This window comes from Triticum aestivum, chromosome 6A (genome assembly GCF_018294505.1).
Source record: "Triticum aestivum cultivar Chinese Spring chromosome 6A, IWGSC CS RefSeq v2.1, whole genome shotgun sequence".
In the NCBI taxonomy this organism is placed as follows: Eukaryota; Viridiplantae; Streptophyta; class Magnoliopsida; order Poales; family Poaceae; genus Triticum; species Triticum aestivum.
This window is the reverse complement of record NC_057809.1, coordinates 575,837,981-575,857,905: the sequence shown is the minus strand read 5'-3', so window position 1 is coordinate 575,857,905 and position 19,925 is coordinate 575,837,981.

Here is a 19,925-nt window from a genome sequence, read left to right as displayed (position 1 = left end):
GCGCGCGCGCTAAAACGGCCTAATTTGCGGCGCGGTGCTAGTTTGGCGCGGCTGTTGGAGATGCTCTTAAACAACTTCCCCTCACCATTGATAATGGAGAAGGACCGCACCAGGCGGATCATGATGGACCTCCAAAACTGGGATCCCTCTGTAGTTTGTACATGAAGCGGCTTTAATGGTGGGTTTACTTGCATCCCTATTACAGTCGATGCAACATCACTCATGAAGGCAAGCTTAACCTTGGGAATATGAATACATTCACTTACATAAGACTATGCAAGCTGATCAGATGGTCATGAGGAAACACTTAACCCTAGATGCATGTCCGGTGAAACCGGCAGGAGGGTCTATTGTTTCTCGAGAAAAAGATAGGGATGGCCATAAAGCCGACCACTGCATCAAGCGAAGGGGAGCCAAATCATCATAACATATGGTCTTCTAATAATTCATCTTGGTTGTGCACAATCAGATCACATGAAATCACGCCAGTGGTTTGCGAGATCCCAGCATTTTGGGTGTTACCTAAAACCATGTGAAATAGACAGGAAAATGAAGTAATCAAAGTCACACGAAGAATGAATTTATCCAGACAAGTTATTAATTTTCATAAACGCATACAACCTTTCCTTTATCTATGACAGGAAAAACTCTCGTCCAAGTAAATATCGGTATTCATTGATTCACAATTTTACGCAAATAAGTAGATATTAGCTGAACAAACTTGAGAGAAAGAATTATAATGACAAATTATTCTGACTCGGCATAGCAAAGCTTAGATCCCCAGTGGTACTCGCTAGAATAATCTCAGATGTAGCATCCTCCTCCTTAAAGATCAGCGCAACAACGGGAGCTTCATAAGCCATTTCGAGCTCGGCCGGGCTATGTGCCTGGTTTGCTCCTCTTGCTGCATCCTATCGATGACCGCTGATGAGGTCATCTACTATAGGTAAGGTCAAGGACCCATCATATGGGGCCCACCTGGGGGCCCACGCCATCATTGGTACGTCCCTGGACCATACCAACATTCGGATGCGTTTGTTAGGAAGTTCACTCGGACACCTCGACGACACTCGGACGACCACCCGTCACTCGGATGTGCTCGTTCCGGATGATTGTACTTGACACCATTATAATGCCCATAATGCGGCTATATCTCCCACGTGTCGAGGCACAACTTAGAGACATAACCGCATGGTGGTTTTGTCGCAAGAGGGTTAATCTTCAAACAATCCCATGTACTGAATAAGAAAGGGATAAAGAGTTGGTTTACAATCGCCACTTCACACAAATAACAAGTTAAACATACATCATGTAGAGTACAATCAAGGTCCGACTACGGAACCAAAATAAAAAAAGACAACCCCAAATGCTAGATCCCTGATCGTCCCAACTGGGCACCACTACTGATCATCAGGAAGCGAAACAAAGTAACGACCAAGGTCCCCGTCAAACTCCCATTTGAGTTCGGTAACATCACCTGCACTTGTATCATTGGCACCTGCAACTGTTTTGGAAGTATCTGTGAGTCACGAGGACTCAGCAATCTCAAAACCCGCGAGATTAAGACTACTTAAGCTTATGGGTAGGATAAGGTAATGAGGTGGAACCGCAGCAAGCGCTAAGCAAATATGGTGGCTAACATACGCAAATAAGAGTAATATGAGAAGCTACACAACGGTCGAAAAGCTATAAGTGATCAAGAAGTGATCCTGAGACTACTTACGTTCAAACATAACCCAAGACCGTGTTCACTGCCCGGACTCCACCGAAAAGAGACCATCACGGCTACACACGCGGTTGGTTCATTTTAATTAAGTCAAGTGTCAAGTTCTCTACAACCAGATATTAACAAATTCCCATCTGCCACATAACCGCGGGCACGGCTCTCGAAAGTTTATACCCTGTAGGGGTGTCCCAACTTAGCCCATCACAAGCTCTCACGATCAATGAAGGATATTCCTTCTCCCGGACGACCCGATCAGACTCGGAATCTCGGTTACAAGACATTTCGACAATGGTAAAACAAGACCAGCAAGACCGCCCGAATGTCCCAACAAATCCCGATAGGAACTGCACATATCTTGTTCTCAGGGCACACCGGATGAACACTACGCACGGCAACCGAAGACCCCGCGTGAAGGGGTGGCACCGCAAGTGGCTCTAGGTTGGACCAACACTCAGAGGAGCACTGGTCCGGGGGGGGGGGGGTTAAAATAAAGATGACCCTCGGGAGCGCGACTCCCAAGGGAAAAGGTATAGGTGTCAAATGTTAAAACCAAGGTTGGGCCTTGCTAGAGGAGTTTTATTCGAAGTGAAATATCAAGAGGGCCCCATAACCCCAACCGCGTTAGGAACGCAAAGTCAAGGAACATAACACTGGTATGACGGAAACTAGGGCGGCAAGAGTGGAACAAAATACCGGGCAAAAGGCCGAGCCTTTCACCCTTTACCAAGTATATCAATGCATTAATTAAAATAAGAGATATTGTGATATCCTCACATAACCACGTTCCAACATGGAGCAATCTTCAACTTCACCTGCAACTAACAACGCTATAAGAGGGGCTGAGCAAAAGCGGTAACATAGCCAAACAACGGTTTGCTAGGAATGTGGGTTAGAGGCTTGACATGGCAATATGGGAGGCATGATAAACAAGTGGTAGGTAGCGCGACATTACGATAGAGCGTACAACTAGCAAGCAAAGATAGAAGTGATATCGAGGGTAATGATCATCTTGCCTGAGATCCCGCAAAGAAGAAGAATGAGTCCATGAGAAGACAAACGGACGTAGTCGAACGAATCCTCACAACTCTGGAACGGAACCGAAGCTAACGAGAAAAGCAAACCGGAAAGAAGCAAGCAACATGGTAAACACACAAGCATAAACATGGCATGATGCACAACCAAGGATGATGCATGTCCAGTTTAAATATGTGTGGCATGGCAAAGTGCACAAACAAAACTACTAGTTAAGTGGAGCTCAACATGTAACAAGATGCATGTTGACGAAACACCACATGCGGTTATTTAGTTCTCTCCCGTTTATGTACCCAACAAAATTAAATGTTCTTAACATGGCAAGAGGTGAAACATGAGTAAAATACATAGTTAGGCATTTTAAATGAGGCCGGAAACATCAAACAACAATTCCTGTAAATCCTCATGTGCATAAGGCAATTTAAAGCAACAACAATTTTTAAACATTTTAATGTTGTTATCATGATGCGGATGACATATGCAAGTTATATGCAATTTTTATGAAAATGTTGACATGAGCATGTTATGAAGCATTTGTCACCATGGCGGAAATAAGGGGGTGCCACGGCAACAACAACGGAAATGATGCCACAACAACATTCCGATGATCCGGCAATTCGTGGAAATGCCGGTGCAAAAGAACAAGTGTGCGGAACATGCAAGAGTGACGGGGAGTGATCCCGGTAACCGGGTTCCCATGGGTCGATGGCATGGCAAACGAGGAGGAACGTGCAAGGACATCTCGGACACGGTGCAAACACAAGCATTCATACAACACACATGCATACGGTCCACGGCATCGTCTCGAGGTTATACCTTTGAAGCGTGCATTTTGGGACGGATCGATTTCGTAGAGGGAAGTAGTCGTTCACGGAAGTCGTGGGAGTAGTGGTACACGTTCATTTTAGAGAGGTACTAGACGCATCTGAGGTTTCCGGAGGCGACGGTAGTGGAACTTGGCGAATCCGAGTTCTTCGGAGGTCGTCATCGAACTTGGTCAAATACTCGGCGTGGGTAGTCGTTCATTCGACGGCCTTTGGCAATGGTAGTTGTACACAGTCATAGTCGTACACTCTTCGTAGATGTTTGGGCGACGGTAGTGGTACACGGATCGTAGATGTTCGGGGTTGTCGGTAGAGGTACTTGACACAATCCACGCAAACGGTGCTTGTCCAGTCATCGGTCTTGACGAAGGTGTACTTGACGAGTTACCCGAACGCGATAGTCCTCGGACTTGGGCTTTGTCTCCGGAGATGGTCTTGGCCTTGGCAGTGATCCGGAAAAAACATGATGCGGTTGAAAGGCATGGTTCTTCTGTCCGCAACGAACAAATGATGGAGGCGGCTGCGGCTGATGCGACGGAGCAAAACAACGAACATGGCCAAAGTGGCGATGGCTGTGGGCTAACATGGCTGGCGGGAGCAGCAGCGAGCTCGGCGGGGCCTGGGCGCCGACGAGGAGACACAGGAGGAGGCGGGGTCCAACGGGTCACTCCGGCGACCGACCCACAGGGTCGTGTCACTGCGGCGAGCGTAGCTGGCGGGGTCGAGGTCGAGCGACAGTGAGAGGCGAAGTGGACGGCGTTGGCCTGGCGCGACGGAGACGGAGCAAAGGAATGTTGGGGATCGTAGCAGAAATTTAAAATTTTCTACGCATCACCAAGATCAATCTATGGAGTAATTTAGCAACGAGGGGAAGGAGAGTGCATCTATATACCCTTGTAGATCGCTAAGCGGAAGCGTTGCAAGAACCAGGATGAAGGAGTCATACTCGTAGCGATTCACATCGCGATTGATTCCGATCTAAGCGCCGAACAACGGCACCTCCGCGTTCAACACACGTGCAGCTCGGTGACGTCTCCCACGCCTTGATCCAGCAAGGGGAGAAGGGGAGGTTGGGAATACTCCGTCCAGTAGCAGCACGACGGCGTGGTGGTGGTGGAGGAGCGCGGGACTCCAGCAGGGCTTCGCCAAGCACTACGAGAGACGAGGAGGGAGAGGGGTAGGGCTGCGCCAACAGGGGAAGAACTTCGTGTGTTGGGCTGCCCCTATGCCTCCACTATATATAGGGGGAGAGGGAGGGCTGTGCCCCCACCTAGGGTTTCCACCCTAGTGGTGGCGTCAGTCCCAATCCCCATCTGGGGTGGCGGCCAAGTGGGAGGGAGAGGGAGGCGCACCAGGCATGGGCCTTAGGGCCCATCTGCCCTTAGGGTTTGCCCCCTCTTCTCTCTAGGCGCATGGGCCTTGGTGGGGAGGCTCCCCAGCCCACCTAGGGGATGGTACCTTCTCACACTTGGCCCATGTATGCTCCGGGGCCCGTGGCCCCTCCCCGTGGACCCCCGGACCCCTCCGGTGGTCCCGGTACACTACTGGTGATGCCCGGAACACTTCCGGTGGCCAAAACCATACTTCCTATATATCAATCTTTACCTCTGTACCATTCCGGAACTCCTCGTGACGTCCGGGATCTCATCCGGGACTCCAAACAACATTCGGTAACTGCGTACATACTTTCCCTATAACCCTAGCGTCATTGAACCTTAAGTGTGTAGACCCTACGGGTTCGGGAGTCATGCAGACATGGCCGAGACAACTCTCCGGTCAATAACCAACAGCGGGATCTGGATACCCATGTTGGCTCCCACATGCTCCACGATGATCTCATCGGATGAACCACGATGTCAAGGATTCAATCAATCCCGTATACAATTCCCTTTGTCTAGCGGTATAGTACTTGCCCGAGATTCGATCGTCGGTATCCTGATACCTTGTTCAATCTCGTTACCGGCAAGTCTCTTTACTCGTTCCGTAACACATCATCCCATGATCAACTCCTTGGTCACATTGTGCACATTATGATGATGTCCTACCGAGTGGGCCCAGAGATACCTCTCCGTTACACGGAGTGACAAATCCCAGTCTCGATTCGTGCCAACCCAACAGACACTTTCGGAGATACCAGTAGTGCACCTTTATAGCCACCAGGTTACGTTGTGACGTTTGGCACACCCAAAGCACTCCTACGGTATCCGGGAGTTTCACAATCTCATGGTCTAAGGAAATGATACTTGACATTAGAAAAGCTTTAGCATACGAACTACACGATCTTGTGCTAGGCTTAGGATTGGGTCTTGTCCATCACATCATTCTCCTAATGATGTGATCCCGTTATCAACGACATCCAATGTCCATGGTCAGGAAACCGTAACCATCTATTGATCAACGAGCTAGTCAACTAGAGGCTTACTAGGGACATGGTGTTGTCTATGTATCCACACATGTATCTGAGTTTCCTATCAATACAATTCTAGCATGGATAATAAATGATTATCATGAACAATGAAATATATAATAATAACTAATTTATTACTGCCTCTAGGGCATATTTCCAACAAGGAAGGGGCGGAGCAGAGGTGGTGGAGGCAGGGCCATGGCGCTGCTAGGACTTCCGGACCTACAACTACTGCTGCCGGAGGCTGCAAGCTCCGCGGCGGCCATATGATGAGCGGGACAAGTAGAGACGACAAGGCAGATGAGGGAATGAGGAGCATGGCGGCTCCATGGCTGGCTTCAGCCCACGACGCGGGAGGTCTGGTTTGAGCGGGGCAAGGAGGCATGGGATCCGCGAGCAGAATGGCTAAGGCGGTTGTGGGAGAAGGGAGGCAGGCACGGATGCGGGGCCTCGCTGGTGGCCGGTCGGTGGCAAGGTGCAACGAGGAGGGAGAAGGCAGGGGTGTGGGAACGAGAGGAAGAGGGAGTTCGATGGGAGGATGAGGAGGGGATCGGGGCTCGTCGTCCCTGTGTGGCGGCACGAGGGAGAGAGGACGAGGGGGATCGAGGGACTGGCTAGGGTTTAGAGTGGCTGGGCCTAGAGGACCGCAGGGAGGGATGGGCCGCTGGGAGGCCGAGCTGGGCTGGACTGGCTGTTGGTCACTCTTCTCTCTCTCACTCTAAAGAAAAATAAATAAAAACATCACATAGATAAGAAAGAAAGGAAAGGGAGGTTAGGGGAAGAAGTTGGACACGCGGATAATTTTTCCGGACTCACAAAAATGTGCACGGTCCATGAAAAATAGGAGTGGCCAAGATTGCAAGATTTAAATTCAAACTCATTTGAATTTAAATCCGAATATTTTGAACTAGGACAATATTTAGAAGAGCCCAAAAATGATGAGGATTATTGGAGGAACCTCGATAAAAGTGATAAGAATTGCGGACAAGATTTGAAGGTCAAACTCGAAGTAGGAAAGGCATGGGGAATATTTGCAAGTGTGTTTATGGGTGATTCAAAAAAATGGAATATTTGATAATAGCTCCCTATTAATAGTAGGAGACTTTTATATGTTATAAAGAGAATTTCACCATGTGAATTTCCCTCGATTTAAATGTATCGAAGACCCATACAATTTATTTAGTTGAGTTTTAAAATTAAATGACATGCTGGCATGATGACATGATGCAATGCAAAAATAAATAGAGCAAGCACAAATGAAACACACGGAGGTCACGAAAATATGGAAGTCTTCTGGAGCGTCGGTCTTGGGGTGTCACAACCATCTCCTTTGTCATAGAACAAATGTTTATGTTCTTCTCGAACCAGTGCTTCAGGAAGCGTTGCTCGAAAGTCTAAGTATTGAATAATTTATATCGCGTCACTAGTTTCACTGCTTAAAAGAAACTGCATGCAAACAAAAGTGCAACCACAATGGTTACCTTTCCTGTAGCAATTGTCACCGGATCTACCATAAGCTTATGAGATAAGGGACATATTCGGGAATGTCGCAAACGCTGTTGTACTCCTTAGGCTTCTCGTCCCCGACTTAATTCGCTGGCATGAATAGAGAAGTAGGCTTGCGTCTAGCTGCTTGTAGACTATCATGTAGCTCTCTGAAGTGAGTACGAGTAACAACTCTCTCTTGGCAACGCAACCCTCGCAGTCTCCTCGCAATCTTACATCATTCCATTCTCTTTTTGGGAAAAAAGAAGAATTATCTCCACAGAATTCAACATATAAAGGGTATATAAATCATAAACCTAAGTACACAATGACTATAAACATGGGTTCCATGTAAAAAGTGACATGAATATGAACGTAAATCTATCTAGTCGTCGGTGAGGAGAGCTCCATAATACTTAGTTATACTTACAACATTGTTATTGTCAGATCACTTTACCGCAACCTCATTAGGACGCCATTTATTTTTCTGTGCCCACACCCGTGCGAGTTACATACATCTATCATTTGTTTAGACTATTTTTTTTACTTATTTATAATTACGGTTATTATTTTCACATGTGATCTTAACCATATATTTTTTATTATACTTAGCTACTACACAATGACATGGCTAAATATTAAGATACCTTATTTTATTTTTTTGGTTTTAACACATGTCGTGAAAAGAATAAAAATTTGACAATGTGAAGCATTTATTAGAAGGTGATTGACGTTGTTTCCTCTTCGTGACACTGTCCCTCTTTTTTGCGGTCTAACCAAATAGTTGTAGATTAGGAAAGATGGGAAATAACCAAATAACATTTATTGACAAATTAATTTGTGCCACTAGGATGAATTACAACATATGTTGTTGTTTGCATCTATTTCAATTTACTTAAATATCATGATTGAGAGCTATAAAGTTGATTGGCGTTTCTAGAATGCATGTGTTGTCTATTTTGTGTGTAAGTAAATAAAAAGGCATAATGATCTTCATATAAAATGCAAAATTCTAGAATAAAAAAATATCTATGAGTTGTTTGTCTTTGAACTATTGCCTAGCTTGTTTATCGGTTCTTGTGTCACCAAATATACTTGCATTGTATTGGGTTCAAAAACCAATTGGCACCCCATGCATATGTTACACCTGGTCTTGAATTAGCATCATTCAACTCGATCGCATCAAATGCATCTAGATTATTTCTTGGTTTATATGAGTTTTTCTAGAAATGATTGTTTTGTACTTGGTAAAACATTATCAATTGTAACTGGTATTGAAAGGGCATGTGGCCCATAAGTGTGGTTTTGGTAATTAATGGCAATCTCTACGGCTAATGCTTTCACTAAGATATAAGGAATATTACATAGGTGGTGCATTAAGGATGATTGCCATAAAGATGAAGATCTTCTCTAAGCTTTCATATTGAATGACAATTCCTATGGAACATCAAGGTCATTGTATCTTATATGAAGAACAGTTCCATAGTTACACATGAAGCATGTTAGATTTATTTGGGGAAAATTTCCATCAAAAGCCTCTCGAAGAAGTGCTCATGGTGGAGTTCATTGGAGGATCTTAAAGGTTGACACATTTGGGCTTATAAGGATCAAGGTCTTGAGATTATAATTAGAGAGAAGAATTCAAGCTATGGTATCAAGAGAAGATCATGATGAGATCATGTGTTGATTTTTGGTTGAGCATGTCTTGAAGCAAGAAACTAGAGTGAAGAATTCATTGTGCCTCTCAAGAGTTTGTGATGGGCATTTAGAGGAGCAAGTGATGACCAATATGATGTTTATGGTCAAAATTGATATGGTCATGAAAGATTCTTTGGTGATCTAGTCTTGAAGCAATGAAGTTAAATGAAGAGTCCATTATGGCTTTCTATAAACCAACGTGGAGCATGAAGATGTTGATTGAACAAGAGGAAACTTGAATATTGTATCTAGATGGCCAACACACAAACTCATACAATGTACCACATGGGATCAAGTGATCTAGTGGTATGGTAAGTGAGGGAGTCCTGGATTATGGGGTGTCCGGATGGCCGGACAATACCTTCAGCCGAACTCCTGGACTATGAAGATACAAGATTGAAGACTTCGTCCCGTATCCGGAAGGGACTTTCCTTGGCGTGGAAGGCAAGCTTGGCGATACGGATGTGTAGATCTCCTACCATTGTAACCGACTTTGTGTAACCCTAACCCTCTCCGGTGTCTATATAAACCGGAGGGTTTTAGTCCGTAGGACAACATACAGAACAACAATCATACCATAGGCTAGCTTCTAGGGTTTAGCCTCTCCGATCTCGTGGTAGATCTACTCTTGTACTACCCATATCATCAATATTAATCAAGCAGGACATAGGGTTTTACCTCCATCGAGAGGGCCCGAACCTGGGTAAAACTTCGTGTCCCTTGCCTCCTGTTACCATCCGGCCTAGACGCACAGTTCGGGACCCCCTACCCGAGATCCGCCGGTTTTGACACCGACATTGGTGCTTTCATTGAGAGTTCCTCTGTGTCGTTGCCGTCAGGCTTGATGGCTCCTACGATCATCAATAGCGATGCAGTCCAGGGTGAGACCTTCCTCCCCGGACAGATCTTCGTCTTCGGCGGCTTCACACTGCGGGCCAATTCACTTGGCCATCTGGAGCAGATCGAAAGCTACGCCCCTGGCCGTCAGGTCAGATTTGGAAGTTTAAACTACACGGCTGACATCCGCGGGGACTTGATCCTTGACGGATTCGAGCCACTGCCGAGCGCGCTGCACTGCCACGACAAGCATGATCTAGCTCTGCCGCCGAACAGTGCCCTAGAGGCCGCACCCGCATCGGCTTTGACCCTTAATTCGGAGCCAACTGCACCGATCGAGGATGGGTGGTTGGACGCCGCCTTGGGGGCTGCGATCCCAACAGCGAGCGAGCCGAACACCAGCCCCGCACTCCGCGAGACTCGTGACTCCAAGGAGCCGGACTCCTCTCCGGACTCCGAACCCTCCGCGCCACTGCCGATCGAATCCGATTAGGCGCAGATCATGGAGTTTACTGCCGCGGACATCTTTCAGCACTCGCCTTTCGGCGATATTCTGAAGACACTAAAGTCTCTCTCTTTATCAGGAGAGCCCTGGCCGGACTACGGTCAGCAAGGTTGGGATACGGACGATGAAGAAATTCAAAGCCCACCCACCACCCACTTTGTAGCCACTGTCGACGATTTAACCGACATGCTTGACTTCGACTTCGAAGACATCGACGGCATGGACGCCGATGCAGGAGACGATGAAGAACCAGCGCCTGTTGGGCCCTGGAAATCCACCTTGTCATATGACCTATACATGGTGGACACCCCAAAAGAAGGAGATGGCGATGGAACATCGGAGGATGATCCCTCCAAGAAACAGCCTAAGCGCCGGCGTCAGCGGCGCCGCTCAAAATCCCACCAAAGCAAATACGGTGATTCCAGCACGGGAGATAATAATACTCCGGAGAGTGCCGAAGAAAACCCCCTCCAGCAAAATTCAGCACAGGACGATGGAGAAGCCAGCCCTCATGAGAGAGCGGCAGACAGAGAGGTCGAGGACAATAATTATATGCCTCCCTCCGAAGACGAGGCAAGCCTCGATGACGACGAATTCGTCGTGCCAGAGGATCCCGTCGAGCAAGAGCGTTTTCAACGCAGGCTTATGGCCACGGCAAGAAACCTCAAGAAAAAACAGCAACAACTTAGAGCTGATCAAGATTTGCTAGTTGACAGATGGACTGAAGTCCTTGCGGCCGAAGAGCATAAACTCGAACGCCCCTCCAAGAGCTACCCAAAGCGCAGGTTGCTACCCCGATTAGAGGAGGAAGCACTTAAACCTACATCACCAGCACAAAGAGGCCTCTCGGCCCTCCACTCAAGCCGCACCTCGTACCAAGGCACGGGAAAATGCGCTAGACCTGCAAGACATGTTGGAGGACAAGGCAAGGCAAACAAGATCGATCTACGGATCGCGTGGGCGCCCCACGACTCGAGATGATAACCGTCACGCCGGACACAAATCCGGTAGGGACGAACACAGTAGACAAAGCTCATTGGAGCTACGTTGTGATGTAGCCCAGTACAGAGGCGCCACACACCCACTATGCTTCACAGACGAAGTAATGGATCATCAAATCCCCGAGGGTTTCAAACCCGTAAATATCAAATCATATGATGGCACAATAGATCCTGCGGTATGGATCGAGGATTATCTCCTTCATATCCACATGGCCCGCGACGATGATCTCCACGCCATCAAATACCTCCCACTCAAGCTTAAAGGACCAGCTCGGCATTGGCTTAACAGCTTGCCAGCATGATCAATCAGTTGTTGGGAGGACCTGGAAGCCGCATTCCTCGACAATTTCCAGGGCACCTATGTGCGACCACCAGACGCAGATGACCTAAGCCACGTAATTCAGCAGCCAGAGGAATCGGCCAGGCAATTTTGGACATGGTTCCTAACAAAGAAAAATCGAATAGTCGACTGTCCGGACGCAGAGGCCCTAGCAGCCTTCAAGCACAATATCCGTGATGAGTGGCTTGCCCGGCACCTTGGACAGGAAAAGCCGAAATCTATGGCAGCACTCACGACACTCATGACCCGCTTTTGCACGGGAGAAGACAGGTGGCTTGCTCGTCGCAACAATATGACCAAGAACCCTGGTAATTCGGATAGCAGGGACAGTAGTGGCAGGTCGCGTTGCAACAAGCAGAAGCGCCACATTAACGGCGACAATGCTGAGGATACGGCAGTTAATGCCGGATTCAGAGGCTATAAATCCGGTCAGCGGAAAAAGCCATTCAAAGGAAATCCTAGGGGCCCGTCCAGTTTGGACCGAATACTCGACTGCTTGTGCCAGATACATGACACCCCTGAAAAGCCGGCCAATCACACCAACAGGGATTTTTGGGTGTTCAAGCAGGCAGGCAAGTTAAATGCCGAAAATACAGACGAGGGGCTGCATAGCGATGATGACGAAGAGCCCCGGCCGCCGAACAACAGTGGACATAAGGGTTTTCCCCCACAAGTGCAGACGGTGAACATGATATACGCAACCCACATCCCCAAGAGGGAGCAGAAGCGCGCATTAAGGGACGTATACGCGGTAGAGCCAGTCGCCCCAAAGTTCAACCCATGGTCCTCCTGCCCGATCACCTTTGATCGAAGGGACCATCCCACTAGCACCCGTCATGGCGGATTCGCCGCATTGGTTTTATTGATGGATTTCATCTCACTAGAGTCCTTATGGACGGCAGCAGCAGCCTGAACCTGCTTTACCAGGATACAGTGCGGAAAATGGGCATAGATCCCTCGAGGATTAAGCCCACCAAAACGACCTTTAAAGGCGTAATACCAGGTGTAGAGGCCAACTGTACAGGCTCAGTCACACTTGAAGTGGTCTTCGGATCTCCGGATAATTTCCGAAGCGAGGAGTTAATCTTCGACATAGTCCCATTCCGCAGTGGCTATCACGCACTGCTCAGGCGAACCGCATTCGCCAAGTTCAATGCGGTACCGCACTATGCATACCTTAAGCTCAAGATGCCAGGCCCTCGAGGAGTAATTACGGTCAATGGAAACACCGAACGCTCCCTCCGAATGGAGGAGCACACGGTGGCCCTTGCAGCGGAAGTACAAAGAAGCCTCTCTAGGCAGTTCTCCAGTCCGGCCATTAAACGTCCGGACACCGTCAAGCGCGCTCGGAGTAACCTACAACAAGACCGCCTGGCACGTTCCGAGCAGGTGTAGCAATGCGGCCCCAACCCCAGCCCTCACAAAAATGCGACACCAGTGCTTCACGTACATAACTACGCTCTAGAAATACCATGGGTACAGGGGGAGGGGCACCATCATGGCACGCCCGAAACAAGACTTCAACCGCACCAGGGGCTGCCAATTTTTAATTTTCTCTTACTTTCAGGACTCCATTCTTCGGAAGGCCTGTTCGGCAGTTCAAGTGCCGCACAAACGATGCAAGAACCAGGAAAGCAGACAAGCCATGCCGCATTACGGAACTCCCAGGTGGTCTCTATCACGAGCGGTATACCTGTTTCGCATACCATTCCGCATCCTGCCACTGGAACGGACATGTTAAATAGTCCAACCTTTTGCTTATCACATTATTTGTATCGTTCTGCTTTGATCGCAGCCCCCTTTTTTATAAACAATGCATAGCTTTTGTCTATTTTTGCATTACTCTTTTTTTTACAAATATATGTTCCTTAATGACATGTTGCACCCGTACACTTTGGTACGGCCAAAATACGCCAGGGGCTTTAGTACCCCTCAATATGGTGTGAGAAGTCCGAACACTTTAACAAGTGCGGCACCTCGAACCTATATCATTATATGCATCGGCTCCGAATCATGTCTTGGGTCAATAGTTGGGTTTGCCCGGCTCCTATGTTTTGGTGCCTTATGTTCCGCTATATCGGCTAAGGTAGCACTAGGAGAACTACTGTGATTGTGCCCCAGTTGAGCTGGGTCGAGCACCTCAGTAGAGAAAGCTAAAACTGACTGTCATGATGAAGCGAGAGCTGGTCGCTGTTCGAGAGGTTTTTCGAGTCCCTAAAGACTTATGCCGCTTAGAGCGAGGAGTCGGCTCTGTCCGGCCAAGGCGTGGATAGCGCCCCGAAATCGGTCTTCCGAATACCAGGGGCTTCGCCGAAATTTAAAATTATAGAATTCTATGTCTAAGTGAGAGTGTTCACGCATTATAGTCTGATTGCCTTGTTCGTTGTGCTGAGCGCCTCCCTCGAAGGACCCAAACATGGGAAAAAGAGCGCCCATGTTTATCCCCGAACACCCCAGCACTAGCGGCACGGGGGCAGAAGCCGATGACTCGCCATCTCTCAGAATTGATAAACAGTCGCACAGAAGGTAATATTTTAAATTCAAAACAGCATTGCTTAGCGCATATGAACAACTTTTCAGTGCACAGGACAAAACGAGCGAGTTTTACTCAAAAATTACATCCCTGGAACATTCATCCGCCATAAGGCGGGCACCCTTCAGAACATCCTTATAATAATTCTCGGGCTTGCGATGCTCTTTCCCCGGCGGTGGCCCATCCTTCACAAGCTTCTCAGCATCTAGCTTGCCCCAGTGCACCTTAGCACGGGTAAGGGCCCTACGGGCACCTTCAATGCAGACGGAGTGCTTGATGACTTCGAGTCTTGGACAGGCCCCCACCAGCCGCCGCACCAGCCCGAAATAGCTCCCAGGCAGAGCCTGTCCAGGCCACAGCTGAACTATGAGGCCCTTCATGGCCTGTTCGGCCGCCTTGTGGAGCTTGACCAGTTGCTTCAGCTGGTCGCTCAGGGGCACGGGGTGTCCGGCCTCAGCATACTGATACCAGAACACCTTCTCTGTCGAGCTGCCCTCCTCGGCTCGATAGAATGCGGCGGCATCGGACACACTACGGGGAAGATCTGCGAATGCTCCTGGAGAGCTCCGGATTCGGGTAAGTAACAAGTAACTCACGTTTATGTGTTTGCTTTGCATAGAAAATGCCTTACCTGCCGCTATCTTCTTCACCTCATCCAACTCCTGGAGGGTCTTCTGGGATTCGGCCTTGGCAGACTTGGCATTTTCAATAGCCACCGCGAGCTCGGACGCTCGCGTCTTTGAGTCAAGCTCCGAACTCTCATGTTTTTCCATGAGAGCCTGGAGCTCTTGCCGCACCTTGCCAACCTGGGCCTCATACTTCTCCCGCTCGATGCGCTCTGTGGCCGCCCTCTTCTCGGCCTCGACCAGCGCTTGCTTAAGGGTCGCCACCTTAGACATGGCCCCCACAATAGCCACGATAATCCTGTCATTTTTTGCAATTGCAGCTTTTTCATATATATATATATATATTTAAACAAGGTATTTCTTACCTTCCTTGTCCTCGAGCTGCTTCTTGGCGCGCCCGAGCTCTTGCTCGGACTGCTCGAGGTTCTGCTTTAGCGTGTCCACTTCTGCAGTCAGTGCGGCGGACACCAGCAGAGAAGCCTGCATACGCATATTGACTCCTTTTTGTTAGACTCATGCGAATTTTATTTGATCCTCTATTCGGCTTTTCTTCTCGAACACCAAACAGAGCATCAGGGGCTACTGTCTATGTGGTAATATTATTTACACATTCTTTACTTACCTCAAAACTTGTTAAAAGGCTAGCACAAGCTTCAGTCAGTCCATTCTTGGCGGACTGAACCTTCTGGACCACCACACTCATAATGGTGTGGTGCTCCTCGTCGATGGAGGCGCCTTTGAGCGCCTCCAACAGACTGTCCGGCGCCTCTGGTTGGACGGGGGTCACCGGCCCGGAGGGCTTGCTCCTCTTGGAAGGAGGTCGCCCGCCGGACTCTGGAACCTTTGAAGGTTCCGGAGCGGTGTCCGGCCTAGAGCCGGACTTGGAGCCCTGGGGGGGTTTATCCCCTTTACTCTTGGAGTCTAGGAGGTCGCCTTGCGGCGCCTCTAGGACCACCTCCTCCTGGCTTGGAACCTGCTGGGACAACACTTCGGCGTCGTCCGTAGGGCGGGGAGAGGAAGCCGTCGGAAGCGAATTCACATCCGACGAGTCCAGTGAACCGCTCGACGATGCGTCGAGCCGGTCTTTTGGTTGGCTGCATAATCATATTCGACATAAGGGAAAGATGTGCAATAAAGGAATACTATGAATTACTCTGGTATCTGGATACTTACGATTTTGCCAGGGGCTTGGCCCTAATCGGCCACTCCTCTCCGCCGTCGTCGGTGTTGGTGGAGTAGTCCGGAGGAAGGGTTTTCCTCTTCTTGGACCCTTCGGCCTCCCCAGTGTGGGCGACCTTCCTTTTCTTCTCTCCCCCCGCTGGAGGGGGAGAGGTCTCTTCTTCCTCCTCCTCGTCTTCACGGGAGGAATGCGCCTTGGAGCCGTCGGATGATGAACCCGATGCCTCCTGGCGCCGAGCACTTTTTCGAGTCCCCGTGGCCTTCTTCGTGGCCTTCTTCTCCGGCACCACGTAGGGTGCCGGAACCAGCAACTTCGCCAAGCGGGCATCGGCTGGGTCTTCGGGCAAAGCAGCCGGACAGTTGATCTGTCCGGACTTCGCCTGCCAATTCTGTCAAAGGAAAGGGAGCTTAGATGTAACACCCTCGATGCGACTATAGCTCCCACGTGTCGAGGCACGACTTAGAGACATAATCGCATTGAAGGCATATGTTGCAAGTTAGGCAATCTTCACAACATCCCATGTAATATGAATAATAAAGGGGAGAACATAGTTGGCTTACACTCGCCACGTCAATCAAGAACATAAATAACATTACATCATCCAAACACTCATGGCCCGACTACGGCGCCAAAATAAACGAGAACCCAACATGCGACACGGTCCTGTTCACCCCCAACTGGGCACCACTACTGATCATCGGGAAAGGAAATGTAGTATCGTTGAGAGTCTTCGTCGAACTCCCGTTTGAGCTCATACGCGTCTCCTGGAGCGGAATCATCAGGCCCTGCATCTGGTGTAATAGTAATCTGTGAGCCACATGGACTCAGCAATCTCGCACCCTCGCGATCAAGACTATTTAAGCTTATAGGTAAGGCAAGGTAAAACATGAGTGGAGCTGCAGCAAGCGACTAGCAAGTATGGTGGCTAACTTATTTGCAAAAGAGAGCGAGAAGAGGAGGCAAAGTGCGACCGAGAAACTATAGAACAACCTGCGCAAACATTACTCCAACACCGTGTCCACTTCCTGGACCCCGCCGAGAAGAGGCCATCACGGTAACACACTCAGTTGATTCATTTTAATTAATTATGGTTCAAGTTATCTACAACTGGACATTAACAAATTCCCATCTGCCCATAACCGCGGGCATGACTTTCGAAAGTTCAATCCCTGCAGGGGAGTCCCAACTTAGACCATGACAAGCTCTCACGGTCAACGAAGGAATAGACCTCCTCCTAAGACGTTCCGATCAGACTCGGTATCTCGGTAACTCAAGACACTTCGACAGGTTAAAACAAGACCAGCAACACCGCTCGAATGTGCCGACAAATCCCGATAGGAGCTGCACATATCTCTTTCTCAGGGCACACTTAGATGAGCCAGGCGTCGGGTAGGCCAGCCCAGAGTTGCCCCTGGTAGCCCCGGACATCGCTCGGTTGGACCAACACTCAGAGGAGCACTGGCCCGGGGGGGTTAAAATAAGATGACCCTGGAGTCTGCAGAACCCAAGGGAAAGAAAAGGCTAGGTGGCAAATGGTAAAACCAAGGTTGGGCATTGCTGGAAAAGCTTTAATCAAGGCGAACTATCAAGGGGTTCCCATTATAACCCAACCGCGTGAGGAACGCAAAATCCGGGAACATAACACCAGTATGACGGAAACTAGGGCGGCAAGAGTGGAACAAAACACTAGGCGAGAGGCCAAGCCTTCCACCCTTTACCAAGTATATAGATGCATTAAGATAACATAGCAATATAATGATATCCCAACAAGTAAATAAAAGATGTTCCAACAAGGAACGACCTCCAATCTTCACCTGCAACTAGCAACGCTATAAGAGGGGCTGAGCAAAGCGGTAACATAGCCAATCAACGGTTTGCTAGGACAATGGTGGCTTATAGGTCTGACATGGCAATTTAGGAGGCTTTCAATCAAGTGGTAGCCATCGTAGCAATGGCATAGCAAAAGAGCGAGCAAACTAGCATAGCAAAGATAGTAGTGATTTCGAGGGTATGATCATCTTGCCTGCACAGTTGTCAGAGTTGACTGGATCCTCAAGAGCAAACTCAACGGGCTCCTCGTTAGCGAACTCGTCTCCCGGATCTACCCAAACAAGACAAACAAGCAACTAGGATACAATCAACCACGTGCAAACTCAGACAACACGATGCAAAGATGGTATGCTATGCGGGATGCGATGCGGGATGCAAAATGCAAGATATGACAGGAAATGCATGAACCTGGCCTCAACTTGGAATTACAAGTGTGCCACTGGAAAGATGAGATGAAATCGCTTGAAAACGATATAAAGAACGCCGGAATCGGAGTTACGGTTTGGAAATGGCAAGCGTTTCAAAAATGACACCGGTCTGCGATTTACAGCAAGTAGGTATCTAAATGCAATGAAATGAACATGCTACAGCCACCAAACATGACAACAGAATACATGGCAGGGATGCACACAAGATGCTTAACAAAAATCTAGCACTGAGATACGGCCAATTCATCCATTATGAGGTTCAAACAAGCATGGCAAAAACGCAAATGCAAAACAGATTTCAGACTTAGTGAAATTAACACTTGTCTGAAATTTCAGATCATGAAGCCCTCTTCGGAGCAGCAAAACAATATGCTACAAGACCTTATTAAGACAAAGAAGAACTTGGCATGGAGCTACTCAACAAGCTTAACAAAAGTCCCTTAGTGACCTTGAGCCAAAAGGGATCAGAAAATATACTAACAAGCACACGAACATAGCAAAAACATAATCAGTTTCAGACTTAGTGAAAAACTGGGACATGCTGAAACATAACTCACGAAGGCATGTTTACGAGCTCGATGCACTCACCACGGTGCAAGTCATGGCAAGACAAGCATACACCCATAAAGAAGGCACAAAATGCAAGCTAGACATGGTAAGAACAATGGCATAGCATGCACGGATCAACTACAATAACATCGGCAAAATCGCAAACAAGTTGACGATCTACACAGATTCACAACGAAGCAAAAGTAGAGCTCGATTGACTCAAGCTAGGGTGCTCCATAATTGCAAACAAAGACATGGATGAATAGAGCACTACAAGATTAACAAAACTCCTTTACTGATCATCCTCAAAAGAGGCACGGATCACTAGAAAACAGCATGGACATATGGCATCGTGAACTAAACAATCCCAGACTTAGTGAAAACTACTAAGTCCCTGAAAACAGATTCACCGGGTGCCTCACTTTGCAAGCTTGCACAAGTCACCACACACATCATAAAAATGCATGGGTTGCACCTATGGAAAGATAACAAAATCCTTAACAAAACATATGTAGGACTCACAGGCATATCATGCACACAATAATCATGGCAAAAATGACAAAAGTCTAAGATGAACTAGCAGATCTGACAATTAACTCAAGTAGCCCTCTTCTAACAGCATTTCGGGCATCAAGATGCACTCAAATGAAAATGATGCAATGGAATGAAATGATGTACTCTCTGAGATGAACATTTTGATATGCTATATGCCCAAATCGGAGCTACGGATGCAAAGTTACGGGGCCGCGAACATGGGCACTTGGAGTAAAAATTCTGAGGACTTGGAGAAAAAAACAACCAGATCTAGGGTTTCGTCGGCGGGCACGCGAACCGAGGCGTTGACTGCGGTGGCCGGCGGGCACTCGCCGGATCCGAGGTCGCCGGCATCGGGGAGGCGGCGGCCAGCGTCGGCGAGGCGGGAGG